Source organism: Theropithecus gelada, chromosome X (assembly GCF_003255815.1).
Source record: "Theropithecus gelada isolate Dixy chromosome X, Tgel_1.0, whole genome shotgun sequence".
Classification (NCBI taxonomy): domain Eukaryota; kingdom Metazoa; phylum Chordata; class Mammalia; order Primates; family Cercopithecidae; genus Theropithecus; species Theropithecus gelada.
This window is the reverse complement of record NC_037689.1, coordinates 100,044,199-100,068,684: the sequence shown is the minus strand read 5'-3', so window position 1 is coordinate 100,068,684 and position 24,486 is coordinate 100,044,199.

Genomic DNA, 24,486 nt, shown 5'->3' with positions numbered 1-24,486 from the left:
GGACTAATATCCAGAATCTACAAGGAAGTCAAATAAATCAACAAGAAAAAAAATTCCATCAAAAAGTAGGCAAAGAACATGAATAGACAATTCTCAAAAGAAAATATACAAATGGCCAACAAAACATGAAAAAACAATCAACATCACTAATTGTCAGGGAAATTCATATCAAAAGCATAACGAGATACCACCTTTCTCCTATAAGTATGGCCATAACTTAAAAATTTTTTAAAAAAGATGTTGGCATGCGTTGGTGAAAATGCAACACTTTTACACTGCTGGTGGGAACTACTAGTACAATCACTATGGGAAACAGTATGGAGATTCCTTACAGACTAAAAGTAGAGCTACCATTTGATCCAGCAATCCTACTACTGGGTATCTACTCAAAGGAAAAAATGTCATTGTATGAAAAAGACACGTGTACATGCACATTTGTAGCAGCACAATTCGCAACTGCAAAAATATGGAACTGACCTAAAAGCCCATTAACCAATGAACGGATAAAAAATGTGAGAGAGATATATATAAAATAATGGTATACTGCTCAGACATAAAAAAGAATGTAATAATGGCATTTGCAGCAACCTGGATGGAGTTGGAGACCATTATTCTAAGTAAAGTAACTCAGGAATGGAAAACCAAACGTTGTATGTTCTCACTTATAAGTGGGAACTAAGCTATGAGGATCCAAAGACATAAAAATGATATAATGGACTTCGGGGACTTGGGGAAAATGGTAGGAGGGGGGTAAGGGATAAAACACTACACATTGGGTACAGGGTACACTGCTCAGGAGATGGGTGTGCCAAAGTCTCAGAAATCACCACTAAAGAACTTATCCATGTAACCAAAAACCATCTGTTCCCAGAAAACTATTGAAATAAAAACAAACAAACAACAACAAAATTTCACATTAAGTGATATTATACAATTGAAAAAAAAAAGAGTTCTAGGCCAGGTGAAGTGGCTCATGCCTTTAATCCTACCACTTTGGGAGGCCAAGGTGGGTGGATCACAAGGTCAGGGGTTCAAGGCCAGCCTGACCAACATGGTGAAACCCCATCTCTACTAAAAATACAAAAAGAAATATATTAGCCAGGCGTGGTGGTGGGCACCTGCAATCCCAGCTACTCAGGAGGCTGAGGCAGGAGAATCACTAGAACTTGGGAGGCAGAGGTTGCAGTGAACCAAAATGGCACCACTGCACTCCAGCCTAGGCAACAACAGTGAAACAGCATCAAAAAAAAAAAAAAAAAAAAAAAGCAATTCTAGTGATTTTTACATGTTAATTTTACATTCTGAGAATTTGGAATTTTCTGATGTTGTTTATTAGCTTATGGAGCATTTACACAAAGACAATGTGGTTTTCTAGATATAGAATCATGTCATCTCCAAAAAGGGATAGTTTGACTTCCTCTCTTCCTTTTTTCATACTCTTTATTTATTTCTCTTGCCTGATTGCTCTGGCCAGGACTTCCAACACTATGTTGAATAGAAATGGTGAGAGAGGGCATCCTTGTCTTCTGCTGGTTCCCAAAGGGAATGCTTCTATATTTTGCCCATTCAGTATGATGTTGGCTGTAGGTCTGACATAGATTACTCTAATTATTTGGGAATATGTTCCTTCAATACATAGTTTATGGAGAGTTTTAAATATGAAGGGATGTTGAATTCTATCACAAGCCTTTCCTGAATCTATTGAGATGATCATGTGATTTTAGTCTTTAGTTCTGTTTTTATGATGAATCCTATTTATCCATTTGCATATGTTGAACCAACATTGCATCCCAGGTACAAAACTTACTTGATCACAGCAGGTGAGCTTTTTGATGTGCTGCTGGATTCATTTGCCTGTGTTTTGTTGATGATTTTTGCATCAATATTCATTCAGGATATGGCCTGAAGTTTTCTTTCTTCATTGTGTCTGTGCCAGGTATTGGTATCAGGAGAATGCTGGCCTCAGAGTGAATTAGTTAGAAGTCCTTTCTTTTCAGTTTTTATAAATAGTTTCAGTAGGAATGGTACCAGCTCTTCTTTGTACATTTGCTAGAATTCAACCATGAATCCATTTGGTCCTGGGCCTTTTTCTGGATGATAGACTCACTGATTCAATTTTGGAGCTTATGATTGGTCTGTTCAGGAATTCACTTTCTTCCTGGCTCAGTCTTGGGAGGATGTATGTGTCCAGGAATTTATCCACTTCCTTTAAATTTTCTAGTTTGTGTGCATAGAGGTGTTCATAGTAGTTTCTAATGGTTATTTGTATTTTTGTGGGGTCAATGATAATATCCCATTTGTCAAATCTAATTGTGTATATTTGGATTTTCTCTCTTTTATTCTTCATTAGTCTATCTAGTGGTCTATTTGTTTTATTACTTTTTTATTATTATTATTAAACTTTAAGTTCTAGGGTACATATGCATAATGTGCAGGTTTGTTACATATGTATACTTGTGCCATGTTGGTGTGCTGCACCCATCAACTCGTCAGCACCCATCAACTCGTCATTTACATCAGGTATAACTCCCAATGCAATCCCTCCCCCCTCCCCCCTCCCCATGATAGGCCCCGGTGTGTGATGTTCCCCTTCCCGAGTCCAAGTGATCTCAAACCAAACTCTTGGATTCATTGATCCTTTACATGGATTTTTGTGTCTGAATCTCCTTCAATTAAACTTTAATTTTGGCTATTTCTTGTCTTCTGCTACCTTTGGGATTTGTTTGCTCTGGGTTCTCTTATTCTTTTACTTGAGAAGTTAGGTTGTTAAATTGGTATATTTCTAACTTTTTGATGTAGCCATTTTATGCTATAAATTTCCCTCTTAACATTGTAATAGCTGTGCCCCAGACATTCTGGTATGTTGTATCTTCATTTTCCTTAGTTTCAAAGAACTTCTTGATTTTGGTCTTAATTTCATTATTTACCCAAAAGTAATTCAGGAGCAGACTATTCAATTTCTGTATAATTATATGGCTTTGAGTGATATTCTTAGTCTTGATCGCTCATTTTATTGTGCTGTGGTCCAAGAAAGTGGTTGTTATAATTTTAGCTCTTTTGCCTTTGCCAAGGAGTGTTATCTTTCTAATCATGTGGTTGCATTTACAGTATGTGCCACGTGGTGATGAGAAAAATATATATTCTCTTATTTTTTCAGGCTGGAGAGTTCTGAAAATGTCTATCTGGTCCATTTCATCCAGTGCTGAGTTCGGGTCCTGAATATCTTTGTTTATTTTCTCCCTCAATGATCTGTCTAATACTGTAAGTGGAATGTTGAGGTCTCCCATTTTTATTGTATAGGAGTCTTAGTCTCCTTGAAGGCCTCTCAGAACTGGCTTTATGCACTTGGGTGCTCCTGTGTTGGGTGCATACATATTTAGGATACTTCAGTCTTCTTCTTGAATTGAAACCTTTACCATTATGTAATGTCCTTATCTTTTCTGATATTTGTCGATTTAAAGTCTGTTCTGTCTGAAATTAGGATTGCAATCTTTGCTTTTTTTCAGTTTTGTATTTTCTTGGTAGATTTCTCTCCATTGGTTTATTTGGAGCATATGTGTGTCATTGCATGTGAGATGTGTCTTTTGAAGACAGAATATCAATAGTTCTTGCTTTTTTATCCAGCTTACCACTCTGTGCCTTTTAATTGGGGCATTTAGCTTGTTTACATTCAAGGTTAGTGTTTATATGTATGGATTTGAATTTGATTCTGTCATTGTGTTGTTAGCTGGTTATTTTGCTGGCTTGTTTGTGTGGCTGCTTTATAGTTTCACTTGTCTGTGTATTTACATGTATTTATTTATTTATTTATTTGTATTATATTTTAAGTTTTGGGATACGTGTGCAGAATGTGCAGGTTTGTTACATAGGTATATACGTGCCATGGCGATTTGCTGCACCCATCAATCCATCATCTACATTAGGTATTTCTCTTAATGCTATCCCTTCCCTAGTCCCCCACCCCCTGACAGGCCCCAGTGTGTGATGGTCTCCTCCCTATGTCAATGTGTTCTCATTGTTCAACTCCCACTTATGAGTGAGAACATGCAGGGGTTGGTTTTCTGTTCCTGTATATGCTTGCTGAGAATGATGGTTTCCAGCTTCACCCATGTCCCTGCAAAGGACAAGAATTCATCCTTTTTTATGGCTGCATAGTATTTCATGGTATATATGTGCCACATTTTCTTTATCCAGTCTGTCATTGATGGGCATTTGGGTTGGTTACAAGTCTTTGCTATTGGGAATAGTGCTGCATAGTGCTGCAATAAACATACGTGTGCATGTGTGTTTATAGTAGAATGATTTATAATCCTTTGGGTACACACCCAGTAATAGGATTGCTGGGTCAAATGGTATTTCTGGTTCTACATCCTTGAGGAATCACCACACCGTCTTCAACAATGGTTGAACTAATTTACACTCCCTCCAACAGTGTAAAAGTGTTCCTATTTCTCCATATCTTCTCCAGCATCTGTTGTGCCTGACTTTTTAATGATCGCCATTCTAACTGGCATGAGATGGTATCTCAGAGAAGAATCAAATATACACAATAAAAAATGATAAAGGGAATATCACCATTGATCCCACAGAAATACAAATTGCCATTAGAGAGTACTTAAACACCTCTACACAAATTAACTAGAAAATTTAGAAGAAATGGATAAATTCATGAACACATACTCCCTCCCAAGACTAAACCAGGAAGAATTTGAATCCTTGAATAGACCATTAACAAGTTCTGAAATTGAGGCAGTAATTAATAGCCTACCAACCAAAAAAATCCCAGGACCAGACGGATTCACCGCCTAATTCTACTAGAGGTACAAAGAGGAGCTGGAAACATTCCTTCAGAAACTACTCTAAACAATAAAAAAAGAGGGAGTCCTCCCTAACTCATTTTATGAAGCCAGCATCATCCTGATACCAAAACCCGGCAGAGACACAACTAAAGAAAGAAAATTTCAGGCCAATATCCCTGATGAACATTGATGGGAAAATTCTCAAAAAAATACTGGCAAACCAAATCCAGCAGCACATCAAAAAGCTTATCCATCATGATCAAGTCAGCTTCATCCCTGGGATGCAAGGCTGGTACAACATACACAAATCAATAAACGTAATCCATCACATGAACAGAACAAATGACAAAAACCACATGATTATCTCAATAGATGCAGAAAAGTCCCTCAATAAAATTCAACACCCCTTCATGCTAAAAACTCTCAATAAGCTAGGTATTAATGAAACGTATCTCAAAATAATAAGAGCTATTCATGACAAACCCACAGCCAATATCATACTGAATGGGCAACACCTGGAAGCATTTACTTTGAAAACTGGCCCAAGATAAGGATGTCCTCTCTCACCACTCTTTTTCAACATAGTATTGGAAGTTCTGTCCAGGGCAATCGGGCAAGAGAAAGAAATAAACCATATTCAAATAGGAAGAGAGGAAGTCAAATTGTCTCTGTTTGCAGATGACATGCTTGTATATTTAAAAAACCCCATTGTCTCAGCCCAGAATTTCCTTAAGGTGATAAGCAACTTCAGCAAAGACTCAGAATACAAAATCAAAATGTGCAAAAATCATAAGCATTCCTATACACCAATAATAGAGAAGCAGAAAGACAAGTCATGAGTGAACTCTCATTCACAATTGCTACAAAGAAAATAAAATACTTAGGAATACAACTTACAAGGGATGTGAATGACTTCTTCAAGGAGAACTACAAACCACTGCTCAAGGAAATAAGAGAGGACACAAAAAAATGGAAAAACATTCCACGTTCATTGATAGGAAGAATCAATATCCTGAAAATGGCCATGCTGCCCCAAGTAATTTATAGATTCAACGCTATCCCCATCAAGCTACCATTGACATTCTTCACAGAATTAGAAAAAACTACTTTAAATTTCATATGGAAACAAATAAGAGCCTGTATAGCCAAGACAATCCTAAGCAAAAAGAACAAGGCTGGAGGCATCACACTACCTGACTTCAAAGTATACTACAAGGCTACAGTAACCAAAACAGCATGGTACTGGTACAAAAATAGATATATAGACCAATGGATCAGAAAAGAGGCACCAGAAATAATGACACACATCTACATCTACAACCATCTGATCTTTAATAAACCCGACCAAAACAAGCAATGAGGAAAGGATTCACTATTTAAAAAACGGTGTTGGGGAAAGTGGCTTGCCATAAGCAGAAAACTGAAACTGGACCCCTTCCTTACACCTTATACAAAAATTAACTCAAGATGAATTAAAGACTTAAACGTAAGACCTAAAACCATAAAAACCCTAGAAGAAAACCTAGACAATACCATTCAGGACATAGGCATGGGCAAAGACTTCATGACTGAAGCACCAAAAGCAATGCAACAAAGGCAAAAATTGGCAAATGAATCTAATTAAACTAAAGAGCTTCTGTACAGCAAAAGAAACTATCATCAGAGTGAACAGGAAACCTACAGAAGGGGAGAAAATTTTTGCAATGTATCCATCTGACAAGGGGCTAATATCCAGAATCTACAAGGAACTTAAACAAATTTACAAGAAAAAAAACAAACAGCCACATCAAAAAGTGGGCAAGTGATATGAACAGACACTTCTCAAAAGAAGACATTTATGCAGCCAACAAACATATGAAAAAAAACTCATCATCACTGGTCATTAGAGAAATGCATGTTTTTGTAGTGGCTGGTAATGGCCTTTCCTTTGTTAATTTAGTGCTCTATTTAAGATCCCTTGTAAGGCATGTCTGGTGGAAACATACTCCTTCAATATTTGATTATCTGAAAAGGATTCTAATTCTCCTTCACTTAGGATGCACACTTTAGCTGGATATGAAATTCTTGGTCAAATGTTTTTTTCTATAAGAATGTTGAATATAGGCCCCCTACCTCTTCTGGCTTGTAGTGTTCCAGCTGAGAGATTCGTTGTTAGACTAATATTCTTTTGTAAGTGTCCTGCCATTTCTCTCTTGCTTCCTTTAACATTCTTTCATTTTGACCTCAGAAAATCTGATGATTATGTATCTTGGGGATGATCTCTTCTTGGTTAGAGTCTTGTAGGTGTTCTCGGTATTTCTTGAATATGACCATTGTCCTCTCTAGCAAGGTTGAGGACGTTTTCATGGATGGTATCCTGAAATATGTTTTCCAAGTTATTTGCTTTCTCCCATTCCCTTTTAGGGATGCCAGTGATCCATAGATTTGGCTTCTTTACATAATCCCATATTTCTCAGAGGTTTTTTCATTCATTTTTATTCTTTTTTTAAAATTTTTGTCTGACTTTCTTATTTCAGACAGCAGGATTCAAATTCTGAGATTATTTTCTCAGCTTTATCTATTCTGCTATTAATACTTTTGATTGCATTGTGAAAATCTTGTATTGTGTTTTTCAGCTCTGTCATGTCTGTTAGGTTCTTTTTTATGCCAGCTATTTTATCCCTCAGTTCCTGTATCATTTTATTGTGATTCTTAGTTTCTTTAGTTTCCCAGAATGGCTTTTGCCATTCTGCTGAATCTCAATGATCTTAATTCCTACTCAATTTTATTTCTGTCATTTTCCCCATCAACCCCCGTTGGAGAACAAGGGTTCTCCAACAAGAACACTTGTTGGATAACAGGTGTTTGGAGGACATATGACATTCTGATTATTTGAGTTAATAGAGTTCTTGCACTGGTTCTTTCTCAACTCCGTGTGTGGGTGCTCCTTTAACTGTAGTGTAGACTTAATATGGTCAATAGACTTCTTTTCTGGATGTTTTCACAGGGCTGAGGCTTTGTGCAGGGTCTGTATCTATAGTTGACTTCTTGTGTTTGTTTTCACAGGGCAATATGTTAGTTAGTTATTTTTGATGTTGAAGCTTTGGGATGTGATCCAGTAGGTGGTGCTTAGGTGTGTTGGTCAGTTGGTAGGTTCTTGCTTGGCCATGTGACTCCCCTATATTTCCTCAGAGTTGCAACTGTGCTTCTTCTCAAGGCTCTGAAAGTGTTGGCTCCACTTCCCTTTGAGTGCTGGCTGCAGATCATGGCTTGGCGCTCTTAGGCTTCCTACTGAAGCTCTGGGGCAATCTCAGGGTTTATCTTCCTTTCCCAACTTGTAAGCAGCAGAGAAAGGTACCTTAGTAGTGGCTGTGGTCAAGGGTCTTTTGCTTGTCTCATAGGGGCTCCACCCCAGAGAGATGCAGACCAGCAATCACTCTGTGCAATCATCCCAGGATGGGAAATCTGTGCTGTGGGCCCAAGCCAAGGGTTTTCCATATAGTAACGAGCAGGTGGAGTGGGTGGGACCCATGGGAGATAGACTAGGATCTTCTTCTTGGGTTGACTGCAGTTGGAGTTGTGAATAAGTCACTTAGGGTCTTTGATCTTCCATTAGTCTGAGGGTAGGAAGGGCAGTTCCTGCAAAAGCAATGGCAGAGAGGCTTTCAGTTGCCCCTGGGGGCTCCACCTCCAAGAAATGTGCAGCTACTCCACCTCCAAGAAATATGCAGCTACTGTTACTTTTGGTGTTCAGCCGATGGAATTGGGCAACTGCACTGCTGGTGTGAGCTTGGGACTCCACTTGCTGGGGAACAGGGGATCAAAGGCTCACAAAGAGGAAAGATTGGTCTCCTTTACATATGGTAGCTGTGGCATGCTGTAAACTTGGATGTAGCCATCAAGCTCTTTGTTTTTTCCACAGCCAAGGGCAGGAGGGATAGAATTGTTACTATGTCAGTTGCAGAGGGGGTGTCATATGCTTCTGGGAGCCTCTCCCTAGGGGTAACTCCAGGTCACTACATGTGGGTATGCTCAACCATGGGTGGGGTGACTGTTCTTCATTCATGAGCCAGGGCCTTGCCTGGTGAAGAGTGGGGGTAGTGGTTCCCAGGGAAGAGGGGCTATACTACTCTCTGTATAGTGTCTGCAGTGTGCTGGAGGTGCCAGCATAATGACTAGACCCTTTGTTCCTTCTCAGTCCAAGGACTGCTAAGGCTGTACCACTCCAGCTGTAGTGGTGGAGGGGTTGTGGGTTGACTTTGGGATTTTCTCCTCAGAGAAATGCTGGGATGCCTCTGATTGCAGGGTCAGTCAGCGGCAGCATGGTTTTACTGAAGTCTCAGGTCAGGCAGCCCTGCCCAGTAAGGAAAAGTGAGGATCAAGATATGTGTAGAGAACAGTCTGGCCACTTTTCTGTTAAGTGTTCACTCTGCTCTGGGAGTCCAGATGAGCCCCTAGTCCCCAAGCCTGGAAATAGCAAGGGCAAGTACTGAAAGAAAGCGAAGATGGCAACCCAGCCCTCTTAATGGGAGCTATGTCCAGGGAGTTGCAGAGCTGCTAGTGGCTTAATAGCTCTGGCAGGGGGTGGCTGGAGGCCCAGGCATGGAGGACCTGCCCAGTGAGTGGATGTAGGACAGGACCCCATATAACGGTCTGGCCACTTTTCCATAGGGCTGCTATGGTATGCTGGGGGTCTGTTTCAATCCCTAGTCACCTCAGGTTTTCTAGTAGCTGAAGGTATTAACAGTGAAGGCTGTGACAAAGCAAAGATGGTAGCCTGTCCCTCCCACTGGGAGCTCCATCCCAGGGAGGTATGGACCTGTTGCCACCTGGAACACACCTGTGGGAGGTGGTTGGAGACCCCGGTTGGGAGGTCCTGCCCAATGAGGAAGAATGAGACCTGGGACTCACTTGAAACAGCAGTCTGGCCACATTTTCACAGAGCAGCTGTGCTGTGCTGGGGGTCTGCTTCAGTCCTCAGTTGTCTCAGACTCTCCAAAGACCAAGGGCAAGAATTGCTAAGTTGTCCAAACAGCAAAGATGATGCCTTCCCTCTGGGAGCTCCATCCCAGGGAGGTTTGAAATCTGTGTCCGCTCGAAACACTGCAGGCTCAGCTGGAGACCCTGGTCAGGAGGTCCCACCTGGTAAGAAAGAACAGGATTGGGGGCCCACTTAAAACAGCATTCTGGCTACATTTTTGTAAAGCAGGTGTGCTGTGCTGTGGGTCTGCTCCAGCCCCCAGTTGCCTTGGTCTCTCCAAAGCCTGAAGGTAAGAACAGCTAAGTCAGCCAAACAGCAAAGATGGTGTTCCATAGCTCCATCCCAGGGAGGTTGGAAACCTCTGTTGGCCAGAAAACACCAGTGGAGGTTACTGGAAACCCTGGTTGGGAGAATCTGCCCAGTGAAGAGAAACAGGATTTAGGAGCTGTGTGAATAAGCGGTCTGACCATTTCTCTGTAGAGCTGCTTGGCTGTGCTGGGAATCGCTCCAGTCCCTAGTTGTTTCTGACTCACTAGAGCCCTAAGGCAACAGTAGCTGAGGCTGTGAAACAACAGAGATGGTGGCCCATCCCTTCCTCTGGGCACTTCATTTCAAGGAAGTGTAAGCCACTGCTACCAGTGCTCACTGGGTTTCCAAGTCAGTGGGTCTTATTCTGTGAAGTATCATGGAAGTGGGGTCTGCATACCATTGCTTCTCAGTTCCCTGAATTCAGTCCCTTTCTAAGGAGTATGTATGGGGGTCTAATCTCCTGCTTTTCCAGAGTTCCAGCTGCTTTTGCTGGGAAACCTTGATATCTAAGTCCCCTGAGGCATGTGCCTGAGCTGCTTCTCTGCCAAGACTCCATATGTGTCAGACTGAAGGCACTGGTGGAGTTGGTTCACAAGGAGATCTTCTGACCCAAGAGTTGCAAAGATCTGTGGGAGAAACATGGGTTCCCCTGATCACTCATTCACTCACTGCTTCCCTAGGCAAGGAAGGTTCCCCTGGCTCCGTGTCACTCCCAGGTGGGTAGTCATTCTGCCTTGCTTTTTCTCCACTCTCCATGGGTTGAGTTGTTTCTTTGATTAGTCACAACGTGTGTACCTGGATGTTTCATTTGAAGGTGCTGTATTTGCTCACCCCTTCCATTCCTCTCCATCAGAGTGGTGCACACTAGCTCCTTCTACTCAGACATCTTGGCCACCCCCTTATGATTTCAATTTTTAAAAATTTGTTGAAATTAGTGTTTGTGACCTAATATATAGTCTATACTAGACAATGTTCCATATCCTTAAGACAAGACTATTCTGAAGCCTTTGAATGAAATGTTCTGTACATATCTGTTAGGTACATTTGGTTTAAAGTACAGTCAACTACAATATTTCTTTGTTGATTTGCCATGAAGTTGACCTGTGCAGTGCTGAGAGAGGGGTATTGGAGTGCCCAACTATTATTATATTGGAGTCTATCTCTCCCTTTAGAGGTGCTTTGCTGTTGGATGCATATATAATTAGAATTGTTATATCCTTTGCTAAATTCATCCTTTCATCATTCTATAATGACCTTCTTTGTCCTTTTGTTGCTGGTTTTTATTTAAATTCTGTTTTATGTACTGTATCTGTTTGCATGAAATATTACTATCCCTTAACTTTCAGTCTACATGTCCTTACAAGTTAAATGAGTTTCTTCCGGGAAGCATAAGTTGGGTCATGTTTTTTACACATTTCAACCAGTCTATACATTTTAAGTGGGGAATTTAATCTGTTTACATTCAAGATTATAATTGATAGGTGAGGAGTTATTGCTGTCATATTTGCTAATTCTTTTCTGATTTTTAGTATGTTCTTTGTTCTTTTATTCTCTCTTAACGTTTAACATTGTAATTTGGTGGTTTTCTACCGTGTAACATTTGATTTCTTTCTCATTTGTGTGTCTGCTCTATCAGTAAGTTTTTTTTCAATATGTATGGATTTCATTTCTTTCTTTTTCTTGCCCCATTGCAGTGTGTAGAACTTTCAGTACTATGTTGAATAAGAGGGACAAAAGTGGACATCTTTGCTTTGTTTTTGATCTTTTATTTTTATTTTACTTTAACTTCTGGGATGCAAGTGCAGAACGTGTAGGTTATATAGGTATATGTGTGTCATGGTGGTTTGCTGAACCTATCAACCCATCATCTAGGTTTTAAGCCCTGCATGCATTTGCTATTTGTTCTAATGCTCTCCCTCCCCTGGCCCCCACACCCCGACTGGCCCTGGTGTTTGTTGTTCCCCTCCCTGTGTCCATGTGCTCTCATTGTTCAACTCCCACTTATAAGAGAGGACATGCAGTGTTTGGTTATCTGTTGCTGTGTTAGTTTGCTGAGAATGATGGCTTCCAGTTTCATCCATGTCCCTGCAAAGAACGTGATCTCATTCCTCTTTATGACTCCATAGTATTCCATGGTATATAAGCACCACATTGTCTTCATCCAGTCTATCATTGATAGGCATTTGGGTTGATTCCATGTATTTGCTATTGTAAATAGTGCTGCAATAAATATATGTATGCATGTGTCTTTATAGTAGAATGATTTATAATCCTTTGGGCATATCCAGTAACGGAATTGCTGGGCCAAATAGTATCTCTGGTTCTAGACTGTTGAGGAATTGCCACACTGTCTTTCACAATGGTTGAACTAATTTACATTCCCACCAAAAGTGTAAAGGCATTTCTGCTTCTCCACAGCCTTGCCAGCATATATTGTTCTTGATTTTTTAATATCACCATTCTGACTGGCATGAGATGGTATCTCATTGTGGTTTTGATTTGCATTTCTCTAATTATCAGTGATGTTTCACTTTCTGTCATGTTTGTTGGCTGCATAAATGTCTTCTTTTGAGAACTGTCTGTTCATATGATTTGCCCACTTTTTGATGGGATTTTTTTTTTGTAAATTTGTTTAAGTTCCTTGTAGATTCTAGATATTAAACCTTTGTCAGACAGATATTTGCAAACATTTTCTCCCATTCTGTAGGTTACCTGTTCACTCTGATGATATTTCTTTTGCTGTGCAGAAGCTCTTTAGTTTAGTTAGAATCTGTTTGTTAATTTTGGCTTTTGTTGTAGTTGCTTTTGGCATCTTTGTCATGAAGTCTTTGCCCATGCCTATGTCCTGAATGGTATTGCCCAGGTTTTCTTCTAGGGTTTTTATGGTTTGGGGTTTTATATTTAAGTCTTTAATCCATCTTGAGCTAGTTTTTGTGTAAGGTGTAAGGAAGGGGTCCAGTTTCAATTTTCTGCATATAGCTAGCTAGTTTCCCCCAGCACCATTTGTTAAATAGGGAATCCTTTCCCCATTGCTTGTTTTTGTCAGGTTTGTCAAAGATCAGATGAATGTAGATGTGAAGTGTTATTTTTGAGGTCTCTGTTATGTTACATTGGTCTGTATTTCTTTTTCTTTACCAGAACCATGCTGCTTTGGTTACTGTAGGCCTGCAGTATTTTTGAAGTCAGGTAGTATAGTGCCTCCTGCTTTGTTATCTTTGCTTAGGATTGTCTTGGCTATACAGGCTCTTATTTGGTTCCATATGAAATTTAAAGTAGTTTTTTTTTCTAATTCTGTGAACAATGTCAGTGGCAGTTTGATGGGAATAGCATTAAATCTATAAATTACTTTGGGCAGTATGGCCATTTTCATGGTGTTGATTCTTCCTATCAATGAGCATGGAATGTTTTTCCATTTTTTTATGTCCTCCCTTATTTCCTTGAGCAGTGGTTTGTAGTTCTCCTTGAAGAGATCCTTCACATCCCTTGTAAGTTGGATTCCTAGGTATTTTATTCTCTTTGTAGCAATTGTGAATGGGAGTTCACTCATGATTTGGCTCTCTGTCTGTTATTGGTGTATAGGAATGCTTGTGTGTTTTGCACATTGATTTTGTATCCTAAGACTTTGCTGAAGTTGCTTGTCAGATTAAGGAGTTTTGGGGCTGAGACAATGGGATTTTCTAAGTATAGAATCATGACTTCTGCAATCAGAGTCAATTTGACTTCCTCTCTTCCTATTTGAATACAGTTTATTTCTTTCTCTTGCCTGATTGCCCTGGACAGAACTACCAATACTATGTTGAATAAGAGTGGTGAGAGAGGGCATCCTTGTCTTGTGCCGATTTTCAAAGGGAATGCTTCCAGCTTTTTCCCATTCAATATAATATTGGCTGTGGGTTTGTCATAAATAGCTCTTATTATTTTGAGATACATTCCATAGATACCTAGTTTATTTAGAGTTTTTATCATGAAGCACTGTTGAATTCTATTGAGGGACTTTTCTGCATCTATTGAGATAATCCTGTGGGTTTGTCATTTGTTCTCGGATATGAACAGACATTTCTCAAAAGAAGACATGCATACAGCCAATAGACACATGAAAAAATGCTCATCATCACTGGCCATCAGAGAAATGCAAATCAAAACCACAATGAGATACCATCTCACACCAGTTAGAATGGCAATCATTAAAAAGTCAGGAAACAACAGGTGCTGGAGAGGATGTGGAGAAATAGGAACACTTTTACACTGTTGGTGGGATTGTAAACTAGTTCAACCATTATGGAAAACAGTATGGCGATTCCTCAAGGATCTAGAACTAGATGTACCATATGACCCAGCCATCCCATTACTGGGTATATACCCAAAGGATTATAAATCATGCTGCTATAAAGACACATGCACACGTATGTTTATTGAGGCACTATTCACAATAGCAAAGACTTGGAATCAACCCAAATGTCCATCAGTGACAGACTGAATTAAGAAATTGTGTCATTTGTTCTCTTCATGTGATGGATTATGTTTATTGATTTGCATATGTTCAACCAGCCTTGCATCCCAGGGATGAAGCCGACTTGATCATGGTAGATAAGCTTTTTTATGTACTACTGGATTTGATTTGCCAATATTCTATTGAGGATTTTCTCATCGATGTTTATTAGGTATATTGGCCTGAAGTTTTCTTTTTTTAGTTGTGTCTCTGTCAGATTTTGGTATCAGGATTATGCTGGCCTCATAAAATGAGTTAGGAATAAATCTCTCCTTTTTAACTGTTTGGAATAGTTTCAGAAAGAATAGTATCAACTCCTCTCTGTACCTGTAGTAGAATCTGGCTGTGAATTGGTTGGTCCTGGTGTTTTTATGGTTGGAAGGCTATTAATTATTGCCTCAATTTCAGAACTTGTTATTTAGGGATTTGACTTCTTCCTGGTTTAGTCTTGGGAAGGAGTATGTGTTTAGGAATGTATCCATTTCTTCTATATTTTCTAGTTTGTTTGCATAGATGTGTTTACAGTATTCTCTGATAGTAGTTTGTATTTCTGTGGGGTCAGTGGTGACATCCCCTTTATCATTTTTTATTTTGTCGATATGATTATTTTCTCTTTTCTTCTTTATTAGTCTAGCTAGTGGTCTATCTATTTTGTTAATTTTTTCAAAAAGACACCTCCTGTGGTCATTGATTTTTTTGGCACTTTGTGTCTCTATCCCCTTCAGTTCTGCTCTGATCTTAATTACTTCTTGTCTTCTGCTAGCTTTTGGATTTGTTTGCTCTTGCTTCTCTAGGTCTTTTTATTGTGATGTTAGGGTGTGAATTTGATATCTTTCTAGCTTTCTGCTGTGGGCATTTACTGCTACAAATTTCCCTCTTAACACTGCTTTAGCTGTGTCTCTGAGATTGTGGTAAGTTGTCTTTTTGTTCTCATTGGTTTCAAAGAACTTCTTGATTTCTGCCTTAATGTCATTGCTTATCCAGAGTCATTCAGGAGCAGGTTGTTCAATTTCCATGTAAGTGTGTGATTTTGAGTGAGTTTCTTAATCCTGAGTTCTAGTTCGATTGCACTGTGGTCTGAGGGGCTGTTATGATTTCAGTTCTTTTGCATTTGCTGAGGGGTGTTTTACTTCCAATTATGTGGCCGATTTTAGAATAAGTGCCATGTAGTAATGAGAAGAATGTAGATTCTGTTGATTTGGGATGGAGAGTTCTGTAGATGTCTATTAGGTCCACTTGATCCAGAGCTGAGTTCAAGTCCTGAATATGTTTTTTAATTTTCTGTCTTGTTGATCTGTCTAATATTGACATTGGGGTATTAAAGTCTCCCACTATTATTGTGTCAGAGTCTAAGTCTCCTTGTAGGTCTCTAAGAACTTGTTTTATGAATCTGCGTGTTCCTGTATTGGGTGCATATATATTTAGGATAGCTAGCTCTTCTTGTTAAATTGATTTCTTTACTGTTATGTAATGACCTTCTTTCTTTTTTGACCTTTGTTGGTTTAAAGTCTGTTTTGTCAGAGACTAGGATTGCAACCCCTGCTTTTTTTTTCTTTCCATTTGCTTGATAAATTTTCCTCCATCTCTTTATTTTGAGCCTATGTGTGTCTTTGCATGTGAGATAGGTCTCCTGAATACAGCATATCGATGGGTCATGACTCTTTAACCAATTTGCCAGTCTGTGTCTTTTAATTGGGACATTTAGGCCATTTACATTTAAAGTTAATATTGTTATGTGTAAATTTAATCCTATCATAATGATGCTACCTGGTTATTTTGAACACTAGTTGATACAGTTTCTTCATAGTGTCATTGGCCTTTATATTTTGGTGTTTTTGCAGTGGCTGGTACTGGTTTTCCTTTCCATATTTAGTGCTTTCTTCAGGAGCTCTTGCAAGGCAGGCCCAGTGGTCACAAAATCCTTCAACATTTGCTTGTCTGAAAAGGATTTTATTTCTCCTTTGCTCATGAAGCTCAGTTTGGCTGGATATGAAATTCTGGGTTGAATTTTTTTTTAATGTTGAATATTGGCCCCTAGTCTATTCTGACTTGTAGGGTTTCTGCTGAGAGATACACTGTTAGTCTGATGGGTTTGCCTTTGTAGGTGACTTGGCCTTTCTCTCTGGCTGCCCTTAACATTTTTTCCTTCATTTTGACCTTGGAGAATGTAATGATCATGTGTCTTGGGGCTGCTCTTTTCGAGGAGTATCTTTGTGGTGTTCTCTGTATTTCCTGAATTTGAATGTTGGTCTCTCTTGCTAGGTTGGGGAAGTTCTCCTGAATAATATCCTGAAGTGTGTTTTCCAACTTTGTTCCATTCTCCCTGTCTCCTTCAGATACTTCAATCAATCATAGTTTCAGTCTTTTTACATAGGCCCATATTTCTCGGAGGTTTTGTTTACTCCTTTTCATTCTTTTTTCTCTAATCTTGTCTGCATGCCTTATTTCAGCAAGGTGGCTTTCAAACTCTGATATCTTTTCTTCCACTTGGTTGATTTGGCTGTTGATACTTGTGTATGCTTCATGAAGTTCCTGTGCTGTTTTTCAGCTCCATCAGGCCATTTCTGTTCCTCTCTTAACTGGTTATTCTAGTTAGCAGCTCCTCTAACCTTTTATCAAGGTTCTTAGCTTCTTTGCATTGGATTAGAACATGCTCCTTTAGCTCAGTGGAGTTTGTTATTACCCACCTTCTCAAGCCTACTTCTGTCAATTCGCCCATCTCATCCTCTGTCCAGTTCTGCACCCTTGCTGGAGAGGTGTTGCAATCATTTGGAGGAGGAGAAGTACTCTGGCCTTTTAATTTTTCAGCATTTTTTCATTGATTCTTTCTCATCTTCGTGAGTTTTTCTACTTTTGATCTTTGAAGCTTCTGACCCTTGGATGGGGTTTTTGTGGGGACTTTTTTGTTGTTGTTGATTCTGTTGTTGTTGCTTTTTGTCTGTTTTCCTTGCAATGGTCAAATCCCTCTTCTATAGGGCTGCTGAGGTTTACTGGGGGTTAACTTCATGCCCTATTTATCTGGTTCTCTCCCACACCTGGAAATGCCACTCAACGAGATTGGAGAACAGCAAAGATGGGTGACTGCTCCTTCCTCTGTTATCTCTGACCTTGAGGGGCACCAAACTGATGCCAGTAGGAAAGCTCCTGTATACGGTGTCTGACAACCCTTGTTGTAGGGTCTCACCCAGTTGGATGGCATGGGTAGCAGGACCTGTTTAACAAAGCAATTTGGCTGTCTTTGGTGGAGGTGGTGTGCTTCATTGGGGGGAAACCCACTTGTCTGGGCTGCCTGGATTCCTCAGAGCTAGCAGGAGGGAAGACTAAGTCTGCTGGTCTGCAGAGACTGTGGCCACCCCTCTTCCTAGGGACTCAGGCTCAGGGAGATCAGAGTTCTGTCCCTGAGCCTCTGGCTGGATTTGTTGGAGTTCCTGCAGGGAGCCCCCACCCAGTGAGTATGGATGGGTCAGGGTTAGGCCTGAAGAGACACTGTGGCTGCAGTCTGCACAGCCAGTGTCTTGGGCTGTGGGGGATACCTCTTGGGACCAAGACATTTAGCCTGCCTGGCTCCAGCAGCGGAAAACCATGGCCTGCAGCTATAGAGATGGCTGCGGCCCTTTCCCTGCCCTGGGAGTTTAGTGTGTTAGGCAGGTATCAGTCCCAGTGTTGGCTGCTGCCCCTCCCCCAAGGTGCTCAAATGGCTTAGACAGGAGGCAGCCACAGTTGTGATGCTGGTTGCCCTTTCCCTGGGAACTCAACAGGCTTAAGCAGATTCTAGCTGAGAGGCTGTTGAGAATCTGCATGGCTCCATGGTTGGGACTCTAGGCCTCAGTGGTGTAGGTTAATGAGTGGGATCTTCTGATCCATGGGTTGTACAATTCTGTGAAGAAAGCACGGTTTCTGAGGTTGGGTAGCATACTCACTCACCACCTCTCTTGGTTAGGGTGTGGGGGTTCCCCTGCCTCATGTGGCTCTCAGGTGAGCCACTGCACCACACTGTTCTTTCTTCCTCTCCATAGGTCATGCCAGATGCCTAGTCAGTTCTGTTGAGAGAACCTGGATACCTTGATTTCTTTTACAGGATTCTCTACCAGTAAGTTTTATATGTTTTTGTAAAAATTTGTTGTTTTCATGATGATAGATATTGTTCTTTTGCTTTCAGGTGTAGTACTCCCTTATTCATTTCTTCTCAGGCAGACCTAGTGGTGAATTCCCTAGGTTTTTATTTATCTGGGAAAGACGTTATTCCTCCTTTATTTTTGAAGGGTAGCTTTGCTGAGTGTAGTATTCTTGGCAGCAGCTTTTTTCTTTTAACACTTTGAATATATTATCCCAATCTTTCTTGGGCTGTAAGGTTTCTGTTGAGAAATCCACTGTTGTTCTGATGGGGATTCTCTTATGTGTGACCTGACTCTTGTCTTATGCTGTTTTTAGAATTCTCTTTGTCTTTGAATTGTAGCAGTTTGACTACAATATGCCTTGAAGAGGACCCTTTTGTGTTGAACATATTTGGCTATATTTGAGATTCCTATATCTTGCTGTGTATATTTCTTGTAAGACTTGGAACATTTTCAGCTATTATTTTATTAAATAGGTTTTCTATGTGACTGCCCATTTCTTCTTTTTCTGCAACTCCCAATATTTAAATATTTGGTCACCTCATGGTTTTTCCTATGTCACATAGGCTTTGCCCCTTTTTAAAATTATTTTTCTCTTTTGTCTGACTGGGTTATTTTTAAAGACTTATCTTCAAGTTCAGAAATTCTTTCTTCTGCTTGATCTAGTCTATTGTTGAAACTCTTTTGGATCTTTTTTTTCATTCATCAAATTCTTCATTTTCAGGATTCCTGATTTTTTGTAATATCTATTTGTTAAATTTCTCATTCAGATCATGAATTGTTTTCCTGATTTCCTTATATTGTTCACTGTGTTCTCTTGCATCTTACTGAGTTTCTTTAATATCATCACTTTGAGATTTTTGGGGCATTTCATAGATGTCTTTTTAATAGGAATCTGTTGCTGAGGAATTATTTTGTTCCTTTGAATGTGTTGTTTCCTTGTTTTTTCATATTTCTTGTGTCCTTATGTTGATATCTGGGCATTTGGTGAAACAGTCACTTCTTCCAATTTTATGGATTGACTTTTATAGGGAAAGACTTTTTCTATATTGTTGGTTGGGTGGGATTCTTTGGTTTTGATTCTGTGTGGGTGTGGTAGTGTGATCTACATATGATTTCTTTGGTTGTAATCAGAATCATTGGTGTCTGTGGACTCCTTAGTGGCTTAGGCTGCAGTTATTAGTGAAAACTGTGGTGATACTTTGCTGAAGACAGGGATGCCAGACAAGCCAGTCCTTGGGCACCAGTGGTGCCCTTGCAACCAGTGGTGGCAATGGCAGGCCAGGCATACTGGTCCTCAGGTCCCTAGAAGGTATTTTGAGCACTGATGGTGGCAGGTCCAGGCAGATAGGTTTTTGGGCCTCCAGGTGGCTTGCTTGGGTGCTGCAGTGATAGCAGCATGCCAACCATGTGGGCAGGTCCTCAAGTCCCTGAGTGGAGTGCATAGCACTTGCAATGTCAATAGTGGTGGCAGGCAAATACTTGGGCTCCCATGAGACACATGTGGGCACTAACAGCAGTGACAATAGGATAGACAGGCACCAATGACACCAATGATACCCCAGAGCCCCAGGTAGCACATGCAGATAAGTGCCAATGGTGGTAGTAGTAGGAGCGGTCTCAGCAAACTCATCCTCAGACCCTCAGAAGATGCACATGGGATCCAGCAGTGGTGGATGGAATGAGTCAATTCCTAGCCCCCCAGATTTCATGGTGCTGGTGGCTGCAGGCAGAGTGGACCTGTCTTCAGGCCCATCCCTCAATGTTGTACACAGGTGCCAGCAGTGGGCAGAGCAACTAGATCACCGGGCCCCTGGAAAGCACACATGGGCACTGATGCCTCCACTAGGCAGGGTGGGTCTGTCTTAAGGCCTCTGATGCTGCACATGGGTGCCAGCATTGGCAGGCAGGGAAGGCTGATCCCCAGACTTCTGATCAACACTCTTGGAGCCAGCAGCAGTGGTGATGGGTGGAGTAGGTTTTTCCTTGGGCCCATGGATTGTGCATGTGGGCACCGGCAGTGATGGGCAAGGTGAGCTTGTTGTCAGGTCTTTCTGTGGTTGTGTGGATACCAGTAATAGCAGGTGAGACAGGTTAATCCCCACATTCTTAGACAACACACTTGGGTTCTAGTGGTAGGTAGCGTCTCTTCTCAGGCTCCTAGATGGCTTGTGTGTGTGCTGGTGGTGACAGGTAGGGCAGGCCTTTTCTTGGGCCTTGGGACATCCCCCAAACAGACCACTCCCCAAGTCCCCTGAAGGTGCATGCATGTATATGGCAGTCCTGCAACTGGAAGGTTTAGGGTTGCTGTCAATGTTAGCAGCCACAGGCAGATAGCTCTCAGGCTCTATGGAGTGCATACTTAGCTTCCTTTGTCCCAGGGGAGCAGCCTCCTTTGTGTGTTGCACTGCTATTCCCTGGGGTATAAGACACTGCATAGTTTAGAGTCCTGGGGACCCAGCCACACCACCACCACTGGATCCAGCCAGTGTCACAATACTTAAGCTCTCTGGATGGACACAGGGAGATATCAGCAGGGCTTCAGGGATGTGGGGATGCAGGGGCTGTTGGACCCCAAGGAAGGTTGTATCCTGGTGGGAGCTGGCCTCTCAAAAAGGTAGTGTTCTGCATCTGCTCAAGTTTTGGTGGGATCTGTGAGGCCCATTGTAAACTCTGTCTCTGGAACAATGCCATCATGTGGACTCCATGAACCACCCTATACTAATATGAAGGCCCATGAGGGTTGAGGGACTCTTTCATGGCTAGAATTGTGAGAATCTGTTGGTGGAAATATGAACCACTGGGGATCTCCTGCTTACCTTTTCCTTAAATTGGGTTGTTTTCTCTGTTTCTGAACTGATCCCACTCCTGCACGTCCCTTTCCTTCCATGCCTCAGAGGTTCCCTGCCACTTCCTTGTTGAATTCCAGTGTTCTCTCTTGGTTGCTCTATTTGATGTGTGATTATCTATTCACTGTTTTGGCCCTTCTTTGGGGAGGAGGTAAGAGCTGGATGCCTCCAGTCATCCATCTTGAAACCCCTCATCGATAATATTAATTCTTCCAATCCCAAAACACAGAATATCTTTATATTTATTTGTGTCTTAAATTTCTTTCATGAATAACTTTTGCCTCCTTGGGGGAAATTTATTTCTAAGTATTTTATTCTTTTGATGCTATTGTAAATAATTCATTGTTTGTTTACAGGAACACAATTGATTTTTGTACATGGATTTTGTATCCTGCAAATGTATTGAATTTATGTATTAGTTCTAACATTTTATTGGTGGCATCTTTTGGGTGTTCTATATATAAGATCACGACATCTGCAAATAGAGACAATTTTACTACTTCCCTTCTGATTTGGATGACTTTCATTTATTTTTCTTGCTTGATTGCTCTGGCTAGTACTTTCAGTAATATATTGAATAGAAGTGGTGAGAATGGGCATTGTTGGCATCATTGTCTTATTCCTGAGCTTAGAGGAAAAGCTTTTAATTTTTCACCATTGAATATGATGTTAGCTGTGGGCTTCTGTTATATAACCTTTATTGTGTTGAGGCACATTCCCTCTATACTTAGGTGTTGATGGTTTTTATCAGGAAAGGACACTAAATATTGTTAAATGTTCTTTCCATATCTACTGAGATGGTTGTGTGATTTTTGTTCTTCATTCTGTTAATGTGGTGTATCACATTTATTGACTTTTATTTATTGAAACATCTCTGCATCCCTGGCATAAATCCCACTTGATCATGATCTGTGATCATTTTAATGTGCTGTTAAAACCAGTTTGGTAGTATTCTGTTGAGTATTTTTGCATTCATGTCCATTAGGGATATTAGCCTGTAATTTTTTCTTGTAGCATCCTTCTTTGGCTTTGCTATAAGGATAATTCTGACCTTGTAAAATGTGTTTGGAAGTGTTTCCTACTTTTCATTTTTTTTGGGAATGGTTTGAGAAGGATTGGTATTCATTCTTCTTTAAATGAAGAATTCACCAGTGAAGGCATCAGATTCTGGGCTTTATTTTTATTGGAGATTTTAAATTACTGATTCAGTTTCCTTATTTGTAATTGATATGTTCAAATTTTGTATTTATTAATGCTCCAGGTCTTGGTAGAGGTTGTATGTTTCTAAGACTTCATTCATTTCTTCTAGGTGATTCAATTTGTTGGTGTATAATTATTCATGAGAATCTCTTATGATTCTTTTTCTTTCTGTAATATTAGTTCTAATATTTGCTCTTTTGTCTCTGATTTTATCTGTCTTCTCTCCTTTTTTAGTAAGTCAAGCAAAATTTTTGTCAATTTTATCTTTTCAAAACATTTCTTTGATCTTTACTCTTGTGGTTCTAGCCTATAATTAATTTATTTCTACTTTAATATTTGTTATTTCCTTCCTTCTACTAACTTTGGGTTTAGTTTGTTCTTTTTCTAGTTTCCTGAGGTGCTAAATGAGACTTTATTAATCTGAGATTTCTCTGTGTTCTTCAAGTGGGCTTTTATTACTATAAACTTTCCTCTTAGAACTGCTTTTGCTGGATTTTATGAGTTTTGGTATGCTGTGTTTCCATTTTTATTTGTCTCAAGATATTTTAAAATATTCCCTTTGATTTCTTTTTTAACCCATTGATTGTTCAGGAACATGTTTAATTTCTGTGTATTTCAGTGTCTTCCCTTCTCTTCCTTTTTTTAATTCTTAATTTTTGTGGGTACATAGTAGGTATATTTATTTATGTACTTCCATATTATTTTGGTTGGAAAAGATGATTGATATGTTTTCAATCATTTTAACACTTTAAGATATTTTTTGTGGTCTGACATATAATCTATTCCAGAGAATGTTTCATGTGCACTTGAGGAAAATATATTCTGTTTCTGTTGGGTGCTACATTTTGTGTATTTTTGTTTGGTCTGTTTGGCCTAAAGTGCATTTCAAGCCCAGTGTTTCCTTACTGATTTTCTGTTTGGATGATCTATCCATTACTTGAAAATAAGGCATTGAAATACCCTACTATTATTGTATTACTGTTTATTACTCCCTTCAGATTTACTAATATTTTCTTTATATATTTTGGTGCTCCAATGTTGAGTGCATGCATTTATAATAATTATATCCTTTTGATAAATAGTAGTACCCTTTATCATTATATAATAACTTTTATGGTCTCTTGCGACCAATTTTGACTTAAAATTTATTTTGTCTGATATAAGTATAGCTACACTTGCTCTGTTTTGGTTACATTTCCATGGAATATATTATTCCATCTCTTCACTTTCGGTCTAGGTGTGTCCTTAAAGCTGAAGTGAACCTCTTTCAGGTAGCATAGAGTAGGTTCGGTTTTTTAATTCATTCAGCTACTCTATGATTTTTCACTGGTGAATTTAATACAATTACATTCAAGGTAATTAACAATAGGTGAACACTAACTTTTGCCATTTGGTTGTTTGCTGGTTGTTCTTTTTGTTTTGTTTTGTTTTGTTTTTAATTTATTTTTAATTTATTTATTATTATTATACTTTAAGTTGTAGGGTACATGTGCATAACGTGCAGGTTTGTTACATATGTATACTTGTGCCATGTTGGTGTGCTGCACCCATCAACTCGTCATTTACATCAGGTATAACTCCCAATGCAATCCCTCCCCCCTCCCCCCTCCCCATGATAGGCCCCGGTGTGTGATGTTCCCCTTCCTGAGTCCAAGTGATCTCATTGTTCAGTTCCCACCTATGAGTGAGAACATGCGGTGTTTGGTTTTCTGTTCTTGTGAGAGTTTGCTAAGAATGATGGTTTCCAGCTGCATCCATGTCCCTA